We start from the raw sequence: 20,000 nt of genomic DNA, 5'->3' as shown, positions 1-20,000 counted from the left end.
CGGACGGCTCGCGTGAGGGTTGGGGACGAAGCTCGGGAAGAGCGAACTCGGCAACGGGGGTGGCACGTCGGTCGGGCTTGGCCAGCGGGGGCCGAGGATGAACCGTGCGGGCACGGCGGTGGTCCGGGGGAAAGGCGTCGGCCTCCCAGGCCCGAGCTGGGGGAACGTGCGATGACCCAGGCGGGAAGCTGCGCCCCGTCCGAGTCAGACTCGGTCGTTGCGGCCCGCTGAGGCTCGCTTCGTTTCCGTAAAGCGGGGGTCGGGGGCGCGGCGCTGTGCCGGCGACTTGCCCGCGCGAGGCGCGCGCGCCGAGGCCCAAGCGGGAAGCTGCGCCCCGTCCGAGTCAGACTCGGTCGTTGCGGCCCGCCGGTCTCGCGCTACGGCCAGGATGCGGAGTTTGATCGACACTGGTGGGAGCCGGGGGGTCGAAGGGGTTCCGGCCGCCCCGCCGTCCTCAGCGCCGCTGTCACCCAGACGGGAAGCTGCGCCCCGTCCGAGTCAGACTCGGTCGGTGCGGCCCGCTGTGGCCAGCTGGCAACTAGCTACGGAAGGGTACCGGCGCTCCCGACGAACCCGCCGGGGTGGCTGGTGACCAACGCTGCGTTCGGCGCTTATTGCTGTGACCGGGAGGGAAGCTGCGCCCCGTCCGAGTCAGACTCGGTCGTTGCGGCCCCCCCGAGCCCGCACGCCTCTCGCGGAAGGTCATACGCCACCGGCGGCACGAAAGACGCCTCCCGCAACGCGGTAGTCGGGAAAGGCTATTCGGATAGTCGAGCAGAGTTGCGACAACACATCCCGCGGTGCCGTCTGGTTAGGCAAGGGTTTGAGAAACAGCATTCGCGGTAGACCGGCGCGGCCGGCGGACACCCACGCGGCGTGCCGCAATCGGATCGCGCGCTCGGCCTCCGTTGATTTCCTCTAGGTGGGTGATTCGGGGCGTCTCGGTCTCGCTGCCGTTCGGTCGCGCCAAGGCCTGCGGGGGCGGCGCGTAGCGCACGCTCTCGCGGCGGCCGAGGCGCTAGAGTGCGACCCGCAAGTGGGGAGGAACCGTCCACCCAACGCCGGCGCGAGCCGGGGCCGGTGGGGGCCCTACCAAGGCGGGTCATGAGTGCCAGTCGGTCAGTTCGGGAGAAGGGGAGGGTACTCGGAGGCCCGCCGGGAGCAGACGGGGGTCCGGAAGCTGAGGGGGGTGAAGGACGGCGGCCGGGAGCAGACGGCCGTCCCCGGGAGGGGGTGTTCGTTCACGTGCGGACGCCGGGAGCAGGCGGCCGTCACGCGATTCTGCCAACCGTTCCTACCGGCCTGTGTTTAAGGAGGCGGCCGGTCCTCCGTCCTTGGATGGATAAGATTCGCAGATTTTCGCCCGGCCTGTGTTTAAGGAGGCGGCCGGTTCCCTCCTTCCTTCCTTTCTTGGATGTATAACATTCGCAGATTTTCGCCCGGCCGGTGGTTTAAGGAGGCGGCCGGTCCTCCCTCCTTGGATGTATAACATTCGCAGATTTTCGCCCGGCCTATGTTTAGTGAGGCGACCGGTCCTCCCTCCTTGGATGTATAACATTCGCATATTTTCGCCCGGCCGGTGGTTTAAGGAGGCGGCCGGTCCTCCCTCCTTGGATGTATAACATTCGCAGATTTTCGCCCGGCCGGTGGTTTAAGGAGGCGGCCGGTCCTCCCTCCTTGGATGTATAACATTCGCAGATTTTCGCCCGGCCTATGTTTAGTGAGGCGACCGGTCCTCCGTGGAGAGCGACCCGCAAGTGGGGAGGAACCGTCCACCCAACGCCGGCGCGAGCCGGGGCCGGTGGGGGCCCTACCAAGGCGGGTCTCATTGCCTGTCGGTCAGTTCGGGAGAAGGTGGGGGTACTCGGAGGCCCGCCGGGAGCAGACGGGGGTCCGGAAGGTGAGGGGGTGAAGGACGGCGGTCGGGAGCAGACGGCCGTCCCCGGGAGGGGGTGTTCGTTCACAGTGCGGACGCCGGGAGCAGGCGGCCGTCACGCAATTCTGCCAACCGTTCCCACCGGCCTGTGTTTAAGGAGGCGGCCGGTCCTCCACGAGAAGAATTCTGCCAAACGTTCCACCGGCCTGTGTTTAAGGAGGCGGCCGGTCCTCCCCGTCGTTCCGCCGGCTTGTGTTTAAGGAGGCGGCCGGTCCTCCACGAGAAGAATTCTGCCAAACGTTCCACCGGCCTGTGTTTAAGGAGGCGGCCGGTCCTCCCCGTCGTTCCGCCGGCTTGTGTTTAAGGAGGCGGCCGGTCCTCCACTATTCCTTCCTTGGATGGAAAGCATGTAGCACTTTGAAAATTTTCGAGCACTGTGACACTTTGAAAATTTTCGAGAGTTTTTGTACTTAGAAAATTTTTCGCTCTTGCACTTCCAGAGTGCTTTGCGGTAGCTCCTAGGTTCGCTGTCCGAGCATGTGAACACTTTTTGGGGGGGAACACATCGCTAGAGACACCAGCCGCCTGGTTCTCGGGGCCAAAACTTGTGTTCCCCACACTCGTTCTGACTATATTTTGCGATTTGGGGGTAAAGGTAATGAGTACAGTGACTAGGGGGACCAACTCATCGTACTCTGGCGCACCAACAGACCAAAGCTGGTACTGCACTTACCCCTGGTACCCCAACGCCTGGTACCTGACGGGCGAGAGGCTGATTTTTCGCTATTTGCGGCCGACCGAGGGAACCAGACAAAGCGGACACTTTACGGCGCAAGAGCCGTTGGCACTTAGAAATTTTTCGACAAAGTTGGCGCGAGCTCCAGAAGGAGAGGCTGATTTTTCGCTATTTGTGGCCGACCGAGGGAACCAGGCAAAGCGGACACTTTACGGCGCAAGAGCCGTTGGCACTTAGAAATTTTTTGACAAAGTTGGCGCGAGCTCCAGAAGGAGAGGCTGATTTTTCGCTATTTGTGGCCGACCGAGGGAACCAGGCAAAGCGGACACTTTACGGCGCAAGAGCCGTTGGCACTTAGAAATTTTTTGACAAAGTTGGCGCGAGCTCCAGAAGGAGAGGCTGATTTTTCGCTATTTGTGGCCGACCGAGGGAACCAGGCAAAGCGGACACTTTACGGCGCAAGAGCCGTTGGCACTTAGAAAATATTCGCCAAAGTTGGCACGAGCTCCAGAAGGAGAGGCTGATTTTTCGCTATTTGTGGCCGACCGAGGGAACCAGACAAAGCGGACACATTACGGCGCAAGAGCCGTTGGCACTTAGAAAATATTCGCCAAAGTTGGCACGAGCTCCAGAAGGAGAGGCTGATTTTTCGCTATTTGTGGCCGACCGAGGGAACCAGACAAAGCGGACACTTTACGGCGCAAGAGCCGTTGGCACTTGCGCGAGCTCCAGAAGGAGAGGCTGATTTTTCGCTATTTGTGGCCGACCGAGGGAACCAGACAAAGCGGACACTTTACGGCGCAAGAGCCGTTGGCACTTAGAAAATATTCGCCAAAGTTGGCACGAGCTCCAGAAGGAGAGGCTGATTTTTCGCCGTTTGTGGCCGACCGAGGGAACCAGACAAAGCGGACACTTTACGGCGCAAGAGCCGTTGGCACTTAGGCGAGCTCCAGAAGGAGAGGCTGATTTTTCGCTATTTGTGGCCGACCGAGGGAACCAGGCAAAGCGGACACATTACGGCGCAAGAGCCGTTGGCACTTAGAAAATATTCGCCAAAGTTGGCACGAGCTCCAGAAGGAGAGGCTGATTTTTCGCTATTTGTGGCCGACCGAGGGAACCAGGCAAAGCGGACACTTTACGGCGCAAGAGCCGTTGGCACTTAGAAATTTTTTGACAAAGTTGGCGCGAGCTCCAGAAGGAGAGGCTGATTTTTCGCCGTTTGTGGCCGACCGAGGGAACCAGGCAAAGCGGACACATTACGGCGCAAGAGCCGTTGGCACTTAGGCGAGCTCCAGAAGGAGAGGCTGGTTTTTCGCTATTTGTGGCCGACCGAGGGAACCAGGCAAAGCGGACACATTACGGCGCAAGAGCCGTTGGCACTTAGGCGAGCTCCAGAAGGAGAGGCTGATTTTTCGCCGTTTGTGGCCGACCGAGGGAACCAGGCAAAGCGGACACATTACGGCGCAAGAGCCGTTGGCACTTAGGCGAGCTCCAGAAGGAGAGGCTGGTTTTTCGCTATTTGTGGCCGACCGAGGGAACCAGGCAAAGCGGACACATTACGGCGCAAGAGCCGTTGGCACTTAGGCGAGCTCCAGAAGGAGAGGCTGATTTTTCGCCGTTTGTGGCCGACCGAGGGAACCAGGCAAAGCGGACACATTACGGCGCAAGAGCCGTTGGCACTTAGGCGAGCTCCAGAAGGAGAGGCTGATTTTTCGCCGTTCGTGGCCGACCGAGGGAACCAGGCAAAGCGGACACATTACGGCGCAAGAGCCGTTGGCACTTAGAAAATATTCGCCAAAGTTGGCACGAGCTCCAGAATGAGAGGCTGATTTTTCGCCGTTTGTGGCCGACCGAGGGAACCAGGCAAAGCGGACACATTACGGCGCAAGAGCCGTTGGCACTTAGGCGAGCTCCAGAAGGAGAGGCTGATTTTTTCGCTATTTGTGGCCGACCGAGGGAACCAGGCAAAGCGGACACATTACGGCGCAAGAGCCGTTGGCACTTAGAAAATATTCGCCAAAGTTGGCACGAGCTCCAGAAGGAGAGGCTGATTTTTCGCTATTTGTGGCCGACCGAGGGAACCAGGCAAAGCGGACACTTTACGGCGCAAGAGCCGTTGGCACTTAGAAAATATTCGCCAAAGTTGGCACGAGCTCCAGAAGGAGAGGCTGATTTTTCGCCGTTTGTGGCCGACCGAGGGAACCAGACAAAGCGGACACATTACGGCGCAAGAGCCGTTGGCACTTAGGCGAGCTCCAGAAGGAGAGGCTGATTTTTCGCTATTTGTGGCCGACCGAGGGAACCAGGCAAAGCGGACACATTACGGCGCAAGAGCCGTTGGCACTTAGAAAATATTCGCCAAAGTTGGCACGAGCTCCAGAAGGAGAGGCTGATTTTTCGCTATTTGTGGCCGACCGAGGGAACCAGGCAAAGCGGACACTTTACGGCGCAAGAGCCGTTGGCACTTAGAAATTTTTTGACAAAGTTGGCGCGAGCTCCAGAAGGAGAGGCTGGTTTTTCGCTATTTGTGGCCGACCGAGGGAACCAGGCAAAGCGGACACATTACGGCGCAAGAGCCGTTGGCACTTAGGCGAGCTCCAGAAGGAGAGGCTGATTTTTCGCCGTTTGTGGCCGACCGAGGGAACCAGGCAAAGCGGACACATTACGGCGCAAGAGCCGTTGGCACTTAGGCGAGCTCCAGAAGGAGAGGCTGGTTTTTCGCTATTTGTGGCCGACCGAGGGAACCAGGCAAAGCGGACACATTACGGCGCAAGAGCCGTTGGCACTTAGGCGAGCTCCAGAAGGAGAGGCTGATTTTTCGCCGTTTGTGGCCGACCGAGGGAACCAGGCAAAGCGGACACATTACGGCGCAAGAGCCGTTGGCACTTAGGCGAGCTCCAGAAGGAGAGGCTGGTTTTTCGCTATTTGTGGCCGACCGAGGGAACCAGGCAAAGCGGACACATTACGGCGCAAGAGCCGTTGGCACTTAGGCGAGCTCCAGAAGGAGAGGCTGATTTTTCGCCGTTTGTGGCCGACCGAGGGAACCAGGCAAAGCGGACACATTACGGCGCAAGAGCCGTTGGCACTTAGGCGAGCTCCAGAAGGAGAGGCTGGTTTTTCGCTATTTGTGGCCGACCGAGGGAACCAGGCAAAGCGGACACATTACGGCGCAAGAGCCGTTGGCACTTAGGCGAGCTCCAGAAGGAGAGGCTGATTTTTCGCCGTTTGTGGCCGACCGAGGGAACCAGGCAAAGCGGACACATTACGGCGCAAGAGCCGTTGGCACTTAGGCGAGCTCCAGAAGGAGAGGCTGGTTTTTCGCTATTTGTGGCCGACCGAGGGAACCAGGCAAAGCGGACACATTACGGCGCAAGAGCCGTTGGCACTTAGGCGAGCTCCAGAAGGAGAGGCTGATTTTTCGCCGTTTGTGGCCGACCGAGGGAACCAGGCAAAGCGGACACATTACGGCGCAAGAGCCGTTGGCACTTAGGCGAGCTCCAGAAGGAGAGGCTGGTTTTTCGCTATTTGTGGCCGACCGAGGGAACCAGGCAAAGCGGACACATTACGGCGCAAGAGCCGTTGGCACTTAGGCGAGCTCCAGAAGGAGAGGCTGATTTTTCGCCGTTTGTGGCCGACCGAGGGAACCAGGCAAAGCGGACACATTACGGCGCAAGAGCCGTTGGCACTTAGGCGAGCTCCAGAAGGAGAGGCTGATTTTTCGCCGTTCGTGGCCGACCGAGGGAACCAGGCAAAGCGGACACATTACGGCGCAAGAGCCGTTGGCACTTAGAAAATATTCGCCAAAGTTGGCACGAGCTCCAGAATGAGAGGCTGATTTTTCGCCGTTTGTGGCCGACCGAGGGAACCAGGCAAAGCGGACACATTACGGCGCAAGAGCCGTTGGCACTTAGGCGAGCTCCAGAAGGAGAGGCTGATTTTTTCGCTATTTGTGGCCGACCGAGGGAACCAGGCAAAGCGGACACATTACGGCGCAAGAGCCGTTGGCACTTAGAAAATATTCGCCAAAGTTGGCACGAGCTCCAGAATGAGAGGCTGATTTTTCGCCGTTTGTGGCCGACCGAGGGAACCAGACAAAGCGGACACATTACGGCGCAAGAGCCGTTGGCACTTAGGCGAGCTCCAGAAGGAGAGGCTGATTTTTCGCTATTTGTGGCCGACCGAGGGAACCAGGCAAAGCGGACACTTTACGGCGCAAGAGCCGTTGGCACTTAGAAAATATTCGCCAAAGTTGGCACGAGCTCCAGAAGGAGAGGCTGATTTTTCGCCGTTTGTGGCCGACCGAGGGAACCAGACAAAGCGGACACATTACGGCGCAAGAGCCGTTGGCACTTAGGCGAGCTCCAGAAGGAGAGGCTGATTTTTCGCTATTTGTGGCCGACCGAGGGAACCAGGCAAAGCGGACACTTTACGGCGCAAGAGCCGTTGGCACTTAGAAAATATTCGCCAAAGTTGGCACGAGCTCCAGAAGGAGAGGCTGATTTTTCGCTATTTGTGGCCGACCGAGGGAACCAGGCAAAGCGGACACTTTACGGCGCAAGAGCCGTTGGCACTTAGAAATTTTTTGACAAAGTTGGCGCGAGCTCCAGAAGGAGAGGCTGGTTTTTCGCTATTTGTGGCCGACCGAGGGAACCAGGCAAAGCGGACACATTACGGCGCAAGAGCCGTTGGCACTTAGGCGAGCTCCAGAAGGAGAGGCTGATTTTTCGCCGTTTGTGGCCGACCGAGGGAACCAGGCAAAGCGGACACATTACGGCGCAAGAGCCGTTGGCACTTAGGCGAGCTCCAGAAGGAGAGGCTGGTTTTTCGCTATTTGTGGCCGACCGAGGGAACCAGGCAAAGCGGACACATTACGGCGCAAGAGCCGTTGGCACTTAGGCGAGCTCCAGAAGGAGAGGCTGATTTTTCGCCGTTTGTGGCCGACCGAGGGAACCAGGCAAAGCGGACACATTACGGCGCAAGAGCCGTTGGCACTTAGGCGAGCTCCAGAAGGAGAGGCTGATTTTTCGCCGTTCGTGGCCGACCGAGGGAACCAGGCAAAGCGGACACATTACGGCGCAAGAGCCGTTGGCACTTAGAAAATATTCGCCAAAGTTGGCACGAGCTCCAGAATGAGAGGCTGATTTTTCGCCGTTTGTGGCCGACCGAGGGAACCAGGCAAAGCGGACACATTACGGCGCAAGAGCCGTTGGCACTTAGGCGAGCTCCAGAAGGAGAGGCTGATTTTTTCGCTATTTGTGGCCGACCGAGGGAACCAGGCAAAGCGGACACATTACGGCGCAAGAGCCGTTGGCACTTAGAAAATATTCGCCAAAGTTGGCACGAGCTCCAGAATGAGAGGCTGATTTTTCGCCGTTTGTGGCCGACCGAGGGAACCAGACAAAGCGGACACATTACGGCGCAAGAGCCGTTGGCACTTAGGCGAGCTCCAGAAGGAGAGGCTGATTTTTCGCTATTTGTGGCCGACCGAGGGAACCAGGCAAAGCGGACACTTTACGGCGCAAGAGCCGTTGGCACTTAGAAAATATTCGCCAAAGTTGGCACGAGCTCCAGAAGGAGAGGCTGATTTTTCGCCGTTTGTGGCCGACCGAGGGAACCAGACAAAGCGGACACATTACGGCGCAAGAGCCGTTGGCACTTAGGCGAGCTCCAGAAGGAGAGGCTGATTTTTCGCTATTTGTGGCCGACCGAGGGAACCAGGCAAAGCGGACACTTTACGGCGCAAGAGCCGTTGGCACTTAGAAAATATTCTGAAATTCTCACCGACCTCCGTGGTGGAGAGGCCGAATTTTCGACATTCGTGGCCGACCGGGGAACCGTCGCCACTCGGACAACTTGTGCGGCAGCCCTCGGTGATTTTAGGACCGCTTTTTCACCCTCGCTGTCCGACCGGAGAACCGTCGTAGCTCGGACAGTTCGTGTGCCAGCATCCGCTGGCACTTAGAAAATTTTAAAAAAGAAAAAAATAGTCTTCTGCATATACGTTCTGACTATATTTTGCGATTAGGGGGTAAAGGTAATGAGTACAGTGACTAGGGGGACCAACTCATCGTACTCTGGCGCACCAACACGCCAAGGTTGGTACTGCACTTAGGCTGATTTTTGCGCTATTCGCGGCCGACCGGGGAACCAGCGCGGAGCGGACACATTACGGCGAATGAGCCGTTGGCACTTAGAAAATTTTTGAGCTTTTTTCGAACTTCCGTGAGGCTGATTTTGCGCTATTCGCGGCCGACCGGGGAACCAGCGCGGAGCGGACACATTACGGCGAATGAGCCGTTGGCACTTAGAAAATTTTTGAGCTTTTTTCGAACTTCCGTGAGGCTGATTTTGCGCTATTCGCGGCCGACCGGGGAACCAGCGCGGAGCGGACACATTACGGCGAATGAGCCGTTGGCACTTAGAAAATTTTTGAGCTTTTTTCGGACTTCCGTGTGGAGCTTTGGGGCCGTTCCGCCTAACTTTTTATGCCCGATTAGGCTTCCAGGGAGGCGGCTAAGCATTATTGACCAATCATGGAGCTTTTTTCGGACTTCCGTGTGGAGCTTTGGGGCCGTTCCGCCTAACTTTTTATGCCCGATTAGGCTTCCAGGGAGGCGGCTAAGCATTATTGACCAATCATGGAGCTTTTTTGGGACTTCCGTGTGGAGCTTTGGGGCCGTTCCGCCTAACTTTTTATGCCCGATTAGGCTTCCAGGGAGGCGGCTAAGCATTATTGACCAATCATGGAGCTTTTTTGGGACTTCCGTGTGGAGCTTTGGAGCCGTTCCGCCTAACTTTTTATGCCCGATTAGGCTTCCAGGGAGGCGGCTAAGCATTATTGACCAATCATGGAGCTTTTTTGGGACTTCCGTGTGGAGCTTTGGGGCCGTTCCGCCTAGCTTTTTATGCCCGATTAGGCTTCCAGGGAGGCGGCTAAGCATTATTGACCAATCATGGAGCTTTTTTGGGACTTCCGTGTGGAGCTTTGGGGCCGTTCCGCCTAGCTTTTTATGCCCGATTAGGCTTCCAGGGAGGCGGCTAAGCATTATTGACCAATCATGGAGCTTTTTTGGGACTTCCGTGTGGAGCTTTGGGGCCGTTCCGCCTAGCTTTTTATGCCCGATTAGGCTTCCAGGGAGGCGGCTAAGCATTATTGACCAATCATGGAGCTTTTTTGGGACTTCCGTGTGGAGCTTTGGGGCCGTTCCGCCTAGCTTTTTATGCCCGATTAGGCTTCCAGGGAGGCGGCTAAGCATTATTGACCAATCATGGAGCTTTTTTGGGACTTCCGTGTGGAGCTTTGGGGCCGTTCCGCCTAGCTTTTTATGCCCGATTAGGCTTCCAGGGAGGCGGCTAAGCATTATTGACCAATCATGGAGCTTTTTTGGGACTTCCGTGTGGAGCTTTGGGGCCGTTCCGCCTAGCTTTTTATGCCCGATTAGGCTTCCAGGGAGGCGGCTAAGCATTATTGACCAATCATGGAGCTTTTTTGGGACTTCCGTGTGGAGCTTTGGGGCCGTTCCGCCTAGCTTTTTATGCCCGATTAGGCTTCCAGGGAGGCGGCTAAGCATTATTGACCAATCATGGAGCTTTTTTGGGACTTCCGTGTGGAGCTTTGGGGCCGTTCCGCCTAGCTTTTTATGCCCGATTAGGCTTCCAGGGAGGCGGCTAAGCATTATTGACCAATCATGGAGCTTTTTTGGGACTTCCGTGTGGAGCTTTGGGGCCGTTCCGCCTAGCTTTTTATGCCCGATTAGGCTTCCAGGGAGGCGGCTAAGCATTATTGACCAATCATGGAGCTTTTTTGGGACTTCCGTGTGGAGCTTTGGAGCCGTTCCGCCTAACTTTTTATGCCCGATTAGGCTTCCAGGGAGGCGGCTAAGCATTATTGACCAATCATGGAGCTTTTTTGGGACTTCCGTGTGGAGCTTTGGGGCCGTTCCGCCTAGCTTTTTATGCCCGATTAGGCTTCCAGGGAGGCGGCTAAGCATTATTGACCAATCATGGAGCTTTTTTGGGACTTCCGTGTGGAGCTTTGGGGCCGTTCCGCCTAGCTTTTTATGCCCGATTAGGCTTCCAGGGAGGCGGCTAAGCATTATTGACCAATCATGGAGCTTTTTTGGGACTTCCGTGTGGAGCTTTGGGGCCGTTCCGCCTAGCTTTTTATGCCCGATTAGGCTTCCAGGGAGGCGGCTAAGCATTATTGACCAATCATGGAGCTTTTTTGGGACTTCCGTGTGGAGCTTTGGGGCCGTTCCGCCTAGCTTTTTATGCCCGATTAGGCTTCCAGGGAGGCGGCTAAGCATTATTGACCAATCATGGAGCTTTTTTGGGACTTCCGTGTGGAGCTTTGGGGCCGTTCCGCCTAGCTTTTTATGCCCGATTAGGCTTCCAGGGAGGCGGCTAAGCATTATTGACCAATCATGGAGCTTTTTTGGGACTTCCGTGTGGAGCTTTGGGGCCGTTCCGCCTAGCTTTTTATGCCCGATTAGGCTTCCAGGGAGGCGGCTAAGCATTATTGACCAATCATGGAGCTTTTTTGGGACTTCCGTGTGGAGCTTTGGGGCCGTTCCGCCTAGCTTTTTATGCCCGATTAGGCTTCCAGGGAGGCGGCTAAGCATTATTGACCAATCATGGAGCTTTTTTGGGACTTCCGTGTGGAGCTTTGGGGCCGTTCCGCCTAGCTTTTTATGCCCGATTAGGCTTCCAGGGAGGCGGCTAAGCATTATTGACCAATCATGGAGCTTTTTTGGGACTTCCGTGTGGAGCTTTGGGGCCGTTCCGCCTAGCTTTTTATGCCCGATTAGGCTTCCAGGGAGGCGGCTAAGCATTATTGACCAATCATGGAGCTTTTTTGGGACTTCCAGCCGGTGCTTTGGGGGCCTTCCCCCTCACTTTCTACGCCCGATTGGGCTTCCAGGGACGCGGCTAAGCATTTTTAACAGAAATGGAGCTTTTTGCGGAGCTCCAGCCGGTGCCACCGGCAGGCCGTGCACGCGGACGAGATGACCGAAAGAAGCTCCAGGAGAGCGGATGGACGCTTTTTAAGCACCGAGGCGGAGATCGCGGAGCTTTAATAGACTTCCAGCGGGCCCAAAGCGGCCAGGCAGACGGCGCAGCGCGACCTGGTACCTCGCACGGGACGCATCGCCCCCCCCGCGCACAGTTCCAGGGGGCCGGGATGACGTTTCAAAGCTGCCGCTGCAGCTGCGGCGGGGAGTGGCCTCCCTCCGGTGGACACGACGAGTAAATGACACCGGCCGCTGACGCAAACCCACGCCGGACAGGAGAGCTCAAAAGCCGGGTAACATTTCAAGGAAGACCCCCCCTGCGCAGACCTCCACTAGGCCGGGATGACTGTTCAGCTGTGGCGGGGAGTGGCCTCCCTCCGGTCGGCACGACGAGTAAATGACACCGGCCGCTGACGCAAACCCACGCCGGACAGGAGAGCTCAAAAGCCGGGTAACATTTCAAGGAAGACCCCCCCTGCGCAGACCTCCACTAGGCCGGGATGACTGTTCAGCTGTGGCGGGGAGTGGCCTCCCTCCGGTCGGCACGACGAGTAAATGACACCGGCCGCTGACGCAAACCCACGCCGGACAGGAGAGCTCAAAAGCCGGGTAACATTTCAAGGAAGACCCCCCCTGCGCAGACCTCCACTAGGCCGGGATGACTGTTCAGCTGTGGCGGGGAGTGGCCTCCCTCCGGTCGGCACGACGAGTAAATGACACCGGCCGCTGACGCAAACCCACGCCGGACAGGAGAGCTCAAAAGCCGGGTAACATTTCAAGGAAGACCCCCCCTGCGCAGACCTCCACTAGGCCGGGATGACTGTTCAGCTGCGGCGGGGAGTGGCCTCCCTCCGGTCGGCACGACGAGTAAATGACACCGGCCGCTGACGCAAACCCACGCCGGACAGGAGAGCTCAAAAGCCGGGTAACATTTCAAGGAAGACCCCCCCTGCGCAGACCTCCACTAGGCCGGGATGACTGTTCAGCTGTGGCGGGGAGTGGCCTCCCTCCGGTCGGCACGACGAGTAAATGACACCGGCCGCTGACGCAAACCCACGCCGGACAGGAGAGCTCAAAAGCCGGGTAACATTTCAAGGAAGACCCCCCCTGCGCAGACCTCCACTAGGCCGGGATGACTGTTCAGCTGCGGCGGGGAGTGGCCTCCCTCCGGTCGGCACGACGAGTAAAGCTATTTAGGAAAATCTGAGATAAATATCACTTGCATAATAATTTGGAACACGGTCCCGTGTTCCAAATTATTATGCAAAATGTATTTAGACACCAGCAATCGCACTTAGATTTGTTTCTTTTTTCTTTCTTTTAGCTTCCATAATGTTACCGGGCGCTGACGCAAACCCACGCCCGGCAGGAGAGCTCAAAAGCCGGGTAACATTTCAAGGAAGCTATTTAGGAAAATCTGAGATAAATATCCTTTGCATAATAATTTGGAACACGGTCCCGTGTTCCAAATTATTATGCAAAATGTATTTAAGTGTCATAAAGATTACATTTTTTGTTTTTCAAGTACTGAAATCACCCTCAGTCATGGTACAGTCCATGGTAGTCTGCCAGGTGAGCGCAATTGTAGTAATTAACAAGTCTATTTAAGTTCCGCGTTTTTAAGCGTTCGGCCATTTCGTTCAACCATGGGGAGGAAAAAGGATCTCTCTGCTGTCGAGAAGCGTGAAATCGTTCGATGCCTTGGACAAGGTATGCAGACATTCGATATTGCACGAAAGCTTAAGCGCGACCATCGAACTTTGAAGAAATTCGTCGCTGATTCGGAGCAAACGCGCGTTCGTGCAGACAAAGGCACGACAAGGAAGGTTTCTGCAAGACAAACAAATCGAATCAAGAGGGCGGCTGCAAGCATGCCACTAAAGACGAGCAAACAAATATTCGACGCTGCTGGTGCCAGTGAAGTCCCACGAACGACGAGGTGCAGGATCCTCCAGAGGCTTGCAGTTGTGCGGAAACCCTCCATTCGGCCACCCCTGAACAACGCGAACAAGCAGAAACGGCTGCAGTGGGCCCAGACTTACATGAAGACAAATTTTCAGACAGTCCTGTTCACCGACGAGTGCCGTGCCACCTTGGATGGGCCAGGTAGGGTTTTTTAAGTTTTTCCTTGCACTTTTGAGAGCTCAGGGGATGCTTTGAGAATAATTGTCAATTTCTGTCAATGTGAAGCCCTTTGAGACTGCTTGTGATTTAGGGCTATACAAATAAACTTGATTTGACTTGACTTTACAGATGGATGGAGTCGTGGATGGTTGGTGGACGGCCACGATAGCCCAACAAGGCTGCGGCGTCAGCAGGGAGGTGGCGGAGTGATGTTTTGGGCCGGAATCATGGGGAGAGAGCTGCTTGGCCCCTTTAGGGTCCCTGAAGGCGTCAAAATTACGTCTGTTAACTACGTGGAATTTCTGACTCAACACTTCTGTCCATGGTACAACAGGAAGAACCGTGCTTTCCGTCAAAAGATCATCTTCATGCATGACAATGCACCGTCTCATGCTGCAAGAAATACGTCAACGTCTTTGGCATCTATGGGAATAAAGGGAGAGAAACTGATGGTGTGGCCCCCATGCTCCCCTGACCTCAATCCTATTGAAAACTTGTGGAGCATCGTCAAGCAGAAAATCTACGAAGGTGGGAGGCAGTTCAATTCCAAAGAGCAGCTCTGGCAGGCTATTCTTAGATCCTGCCAAGAAATTCAACCAGAAACTGTACAAAAACTCACAAGTTCAGTGGATGGAAGAATCGTGAAGCTGCTGTTGAACAAAGGGTCCTATGTTAAAATGTAACTTTGTTTTTTATTGAAATAAAGGGTCCTATGTTAAAATGTAACTTGTTTGTCTTTTCTTTGAAATAGCTTTTGATTTCAGTAAATATGACCTCCTAATGCTGTAAATTCTTAAGATGGGCATTTCAGTTCATAAAAACCTATAAAATGTTATAAAACTCTGTTGTGCGTAATAATGTGGAACAGTGCATTTTAAGTTTTTTATTTTTTAAAAATTCTGTGATCATTCGGAGGTTTGTTCAATAAAATTAGAATTCATCAAAATAATGGTTGATGACTTGAAAATTATGCTGACTCATTTTGCATCGACTATTTAGGAAAATCTGAGATAAATGTCACTTGCATAATAATTTGGAACACGGTGTAAGTGCGATTGCTGGTGTATTTACTCGTCGTGTCCACCGGAGGACGGCAAATCCCCGCCGCAGCTGCAGCGGCAGCGCTTAAATGTCTTCCCGGCCGCCTGGAACTCTGCACGGGGCGTGTTTCGTCCCGCGCAGCGGTACCAGATCGCGCTGCGCCGTCAGCCGAGCCGCGCGCGGTCCGCTGGAAGTCTACACTGTGTTCCAAATTATTATGCAAATTGTATTTATGTGTCATAAAGATTACATTTTTTGTTTTTCAATTAAACTCATGGATGGTATTACGTGTCAGGGCTCTTTGGATCACTGAGATCAATCTCAGACACCGGGGATCATTACCGGCCAGTTGAGCCCAAATTAAGGAAAAACTACTTAAGAATGGTGTTCCACATTATTAAGCAGATAATTTGAAGTTCGCTTTGAGCAGTGGCGGACGCCAACACCACGACCGGTGGGAGAGCTCGGAGGGCGGATGGGCTTTCAAGGAAGCCCCCCAGGCCGGTCCCACTCGCACTTAGAATTTTTTTTTTTTTTGGCTTCCATAATGTACCGGGCGCGGACGCGAAACCCACGCCGGGCAGGAGAGCTCGAAAGGCGGCTAAGCATTCAAGGAAGCACCGTCTGGAGCTTCAGAGCCGTTCCGCCTGACTTTTAACGTAGAGTACCGGGCGCAAACCACTAACTCAAGCCCGGCATGGCAGCTCGAAAGGCGGCTAAGCATTCAAGGAAGCACCGTCTGGAGCTTCAGAGCCGTTCCGCCTGACTTTTAACGTAGAGTACCGGGCGCAAACCACTAACTCAAGCCCGGCATGGCAGCTCGAAAGGCGGCTAAGCATTCAAGGAAGCACCGTCTGGAGCTTCAGAGCCGTTCCGCCTGACTTTTAACGTAGAGTACCGGGCGCAAACCACTAACTCAAGCCCGGCATGGCAGCTCGAAAGGCGGCTAAGCATTCAAGGAAGCACCGTCTGGAGCTTCAGAGCCGTTCCGCCTGACTTTTAACGTAGAGTACCGGGCGCAAACCACTAACTCAAGCCCGGCATGGCAGCTCGAAAGGCGGCTAAGCATTCAAGGAAGCACCGTCTGGAGCTTCAGAGCCGTTCCGCCTGACTTTTAACGTAGAGTACCGGGCGCAAACCACTAACTCAAGCCCGGCATGGCAGCTCGAAAGGCGGCTAAGCATTCAAGGAAGCACCGTCTGGAGCTTCAGAGCCGTTCCGCCTGACTTTTAACGTAGAGTACCGGGCGCAAACCACTAACTCAAGCCCGGCATGGCAGCTCGAAAGGCGGCTAAGCATTCAAGGAAGCACCGTCTGGAGCTTCAGAGCCGTTCCGCCTGACTTTTAACGTAGAGTACCGGGCGCAAACCACTAACTCAAGCCCGGCATGGCAGCTCGAAAGGCGGCTAAGCATTCAAGGAAGCACCGTCTGGAGCTTCAGAGCCGTTCCGCCTGACTTTTAACGTAGAGTACCGGGCGCAAACCACTAACTCAAGCCCGGCATGGCAGCTCGAAAGGCGGCTAAGCATTCAAGGAAGCACCGTCTGGAGCTTCAGAGCCGTTCCGCCTGACTTTTAACGTAGAGTACCGGGCGCAAACCACTAACTCAAGCCCGGCATGGCAGCTCGAAAGGCGGCTAAGCATTCAAGGAAGCACCGTCTGGAGCTTCAGAGCCGTTCCGCCTGACTTTTAACGTAGAGTACCGGGCGCAAACCACTAACTCAAGCCCGGCATGGCAGCTCGAAAGGCGGCTAAGCATTCAAGGAAGCACCGTCTGGAGCTTCAGAGCCGTTCCGCCTGACTTTTAACGTAGAGTACCGGGCGCAAACCACTAACTCAAGCCCGGCATGGCAGCTCGAAAGGCGGCTAAGCATTCAAGGAAGCACCGTCTGGAGCTTCAGAGCCGTTCCGCCTGACTTTTAACGTAGAGTACCGGGCGCAAACCACTAACTCAAGCCCGGCATGGCAGCTCGAAAGGCGGCTAAGCATTCAAGGAAGCACCGTCTGGAGCTTCAGAGCCGTTCCGCCTGACTTTTAACGTAGAGTACCGGGCGCAAACCACTAACTCAAGCCCGGCATGGCAGCTCGAAAGGCGGCTAAGCATTCAAGGAAGCACCGTCTGGAGCTTCAGAGCCGTTCCGCCTGACTTTTAACGTAGAGTACCGGGCGCAAACCACTAACTCAAGCCCGGCATGGCAGCTCGAAAGGCGGCTAAGCATTCAAGGAAGCACCGTCTGGAGCTTCAGAGCCGTTCCGCCTGACTTTTAACGTAGAGTACCGGGCGCAAACCACTAACTCAAGCCCGGCATGGCAGCTCGAAAGGCGGCTAAGCATTCAAGGAAGCGACGCCGGCCGGTCCGCGGGCCAAATAGGGTCCAGTAAAGTACCGGGCGCGGCCACTAACGCCTTGTGGCGGTCGCCTTGTGGCGGTCGGGGGGTGGCGGTCGGGGCTGGCGCTTGGGGCCGGTGGCGGTCGCCTTGTGGCGGTCGCCTTGTGGCGGTCGGGGGGTGGCGGTCGGGGCTGGCGCTTGGGGCCAGTGGCGGTCGCCTTGTGGCGGTCGCCTTGTGGCGGTCGCCTTGTGGCGGTCGCCTTGTGGCGGTCGCCTTGTGGCGGTCGCCTTGTGGCGGTCGGGGGGTGGCGGTCGGGGCTGGCGCTTGGGGCCAGTGGCGGTCGCCTTGTGGCGGTCGCCTTGTGGCGGTCGCCTTGTGGCGGCCGCCTGACTTTTAACGTAGAGTACCGGGCGCAAACCACTAACTCAAGCCCGGCATGGCAGCTCGAAAGGCGGCTAAGCATTCAAGGAAGCACCGTCTGGAGCTTCAGAGCCGTTCCGCCTGACTTTTAACGTAGAGTACCGGGCGCAAACCACTAACTCAAGCCCGGCATGGCAGCTCGAAAGGCGGCTAAGCATTCAAGGAAGCACCGTCTGGAGCTTCAGAGCCGTTCCGCCTGACTTTTAACGTAGAGTACCGGGCGCAAACCACTAACTCAAGCCCGGCATGGCAGCTCGAAAGGCGGCTAAGCATTCAAGGAAGCGACGCCGGCCGGTCCGCGGGCCAAATAGGGTCCAGTAAAGTACCGGGCGCGGCCACTAACGCCTTGTGGCGGTCGCCTTGTGGCGGTCGGGGGGTGGCGGTCGGGGCTGGCGCTTGGGGCCGGTGGCGGTCGCCTTGTGGCGGTCGCCTTGTGGCGGTCGGGGGGTGGCGGTCGGGGCTGGCGCTTGGGGCCAGTGGCGGTCGCCTTGTGGCGGTCGCCTTGTGGCGGTCGCCTTGTGGCGGTCGCCTTGTGGCGGTCGCCTTGTGGCGGTCGCCTTGTGGCGGTCGGGGGGTGGCGGTCGGGGCTGGCGCTTGGGGCCAGTGGCGGTCGCCTTGTGGCGGTCGCCTTGTGGCGGTCGCCTTGTGGCGGTCGCCTTGTGGCGGTCGCCTTGTGGCGGTCGGGGGGTGGCGGTCGGGGCTGGCGCTTGGGGCCGGTGGCGGTCGCCTTGTGGCGGTCGCCTTGTGGCGGTCGCCTTGTGGCGGTCGCCTTGTGGCGGTCGCCTTGTGGCGGTCGGGGGGTGGCGGTCGGGGCTGGCGCTTGGGGCCGGTGGCGGTCGCCTTGTGGCGGTCGCCTTGTGGCGGTCGGGGGGTGGCGGTCGGGGCTGGCGCTTGGGGCCAGTGGCGGTCGCCTTGTGGCGGTCGCCTTGTGGCGGTCGCCTTGTGGCGGTCGCCTTGTGGCGGTCGCCTTGTGGCGGTCGCCTTGTGGCGGTCGGGGGGTGGCGGTCGGGGCTGGCGCTTGGGGCCAGTGGCGGTCGCCTTGTGGCGGTCGCCTTGTGGCGGTCGCCTTGTGGCGGTCGCCTTGTGGCGGTCGCCTTGTGGCGGTCGGGGGGTGGCGGTCGGGGCTGGCGCTTGGGGCTGGCGTCCGCCAATAGTGGTTTAATTTCGGGAGGAAGATTGATTTTCGTCCCAAGCCCGCCGCTGGAGAAAATTTTAGGTACCAGGAGTGGATTTTTTTTGTCCACTCAGGAGGGGGACGTTGGCTGGTTTGGTGTCCGGGGGAAAGTGCTCTTTTCTCGGCCAGGAGAAAGATTAGACTCCCAGCCCGCCGCTGGAGAAAATTCTAGGTACCAGGAGTGGATTTTTTTTGTCCACTCAGGAGGGGGACGTGCTTTGTTGTCCGGGGGAAAGTGCTCTTTTCTCGGCCAGGAGAAAGATTAGACTCCCAGCCCGCCGCTGGAGAAAATCTTAGGTACCAGGAGTGGATTTTTTTTGTCCACTCAGGAGGGGGACGTGCTTTGTTGTCCGGGGAGAGTGCCTGGTCCCCGGACCAGCCTCTTAGGCGCGCCCGCTGTCATTCTCCGGAGATTAAGTTATACTAAGGGGAGGCTGCCTCCTCCCGCCTGCTGCCCGAGGATGCTGCCTCATCCCCGGACTGGCCTCTTGCGCGCGCCCGCTGTCATTCTCCGGAGACTAAGTTATACTAAGGGGAGGCTGCCTCCTCCCGCCTGCTGCCCGAGGATGCTGCCTCATCCCCGGACTGGCCTCTTGCGCGCGCCCGCTGTCATTCTCCGGAGACTAAGTTATACTAAGGGGAGGCTGCCTCCTCCCGCCTGCTGCCCGAGGATGCTGCCTCATCCCCGGACTGGCCTCTTGCGCGCGCCCGCTGTCATTCTCCGGAGACTAAGTTATACTAAGGGGAGGCTGCCTCCTCCCGCCTGCTGCCCGAGGATGCTGCCTCATCCCCGGACTGGCCTCTTGCGCGCGCCCGCTGTCATTCTCCGGAGACTAAGTTATACTAAGGGGAGGCTGCCTCCTCCCGCCTGCTGCCCGAGGATGCTGCCTCATCCCCGGACTGGCCTCTTGCGCGCGCCCGCTGTCATTCTCCGGAGACTAAGTTATACTAAGGGGAGGCTGCCTCCTCCCGCCTGCTGCCCGAGGATGCTGCCTCATCCCCGGACTGGCCTCTTGCGCGCGCCCGCTGTCATTCTCCGGAGACTAAGTTATACTAAGGGGAGGCTGCCTCCTCCCGCCTGCTGCCCGAGGATGCTGCCTCATCCCCGGACTGGCCTCTTGCGCGCGCCCGCTGTCATTCTCCGGAGACTAAGTTATACTAAGGGGAGGCTGCCTCCTCCCGCCTGCTGCCCGAGGATGCTGCCTCATCCCCGGACTGGCCTCTTGCGCGCGCCCGCTGTCATTCTCCGGAGACTAAGTTATACTAAGGGGAGGCTGCCTCCTCCCG

The sequence above is a fragment of the Syngnathus typhle genome, linkage group LG13 (genome assembly GCF_033458585.1).
Source record: "Syngnathus typhle isolate RoL2023-S1 ecotype Sweden linkage group LG13, RoL_Styp_1.0, whole genome shotgun sequence".
Lineage (NCBI taxonomy): Eukaryota > Metazoa > Chordata > Actinopteri > Syngnathiformes > Syngnathidae > Syngnathus > Syngnathus typhle.
Note: the sequence above shows the minus strand (reverse complement) of the source record.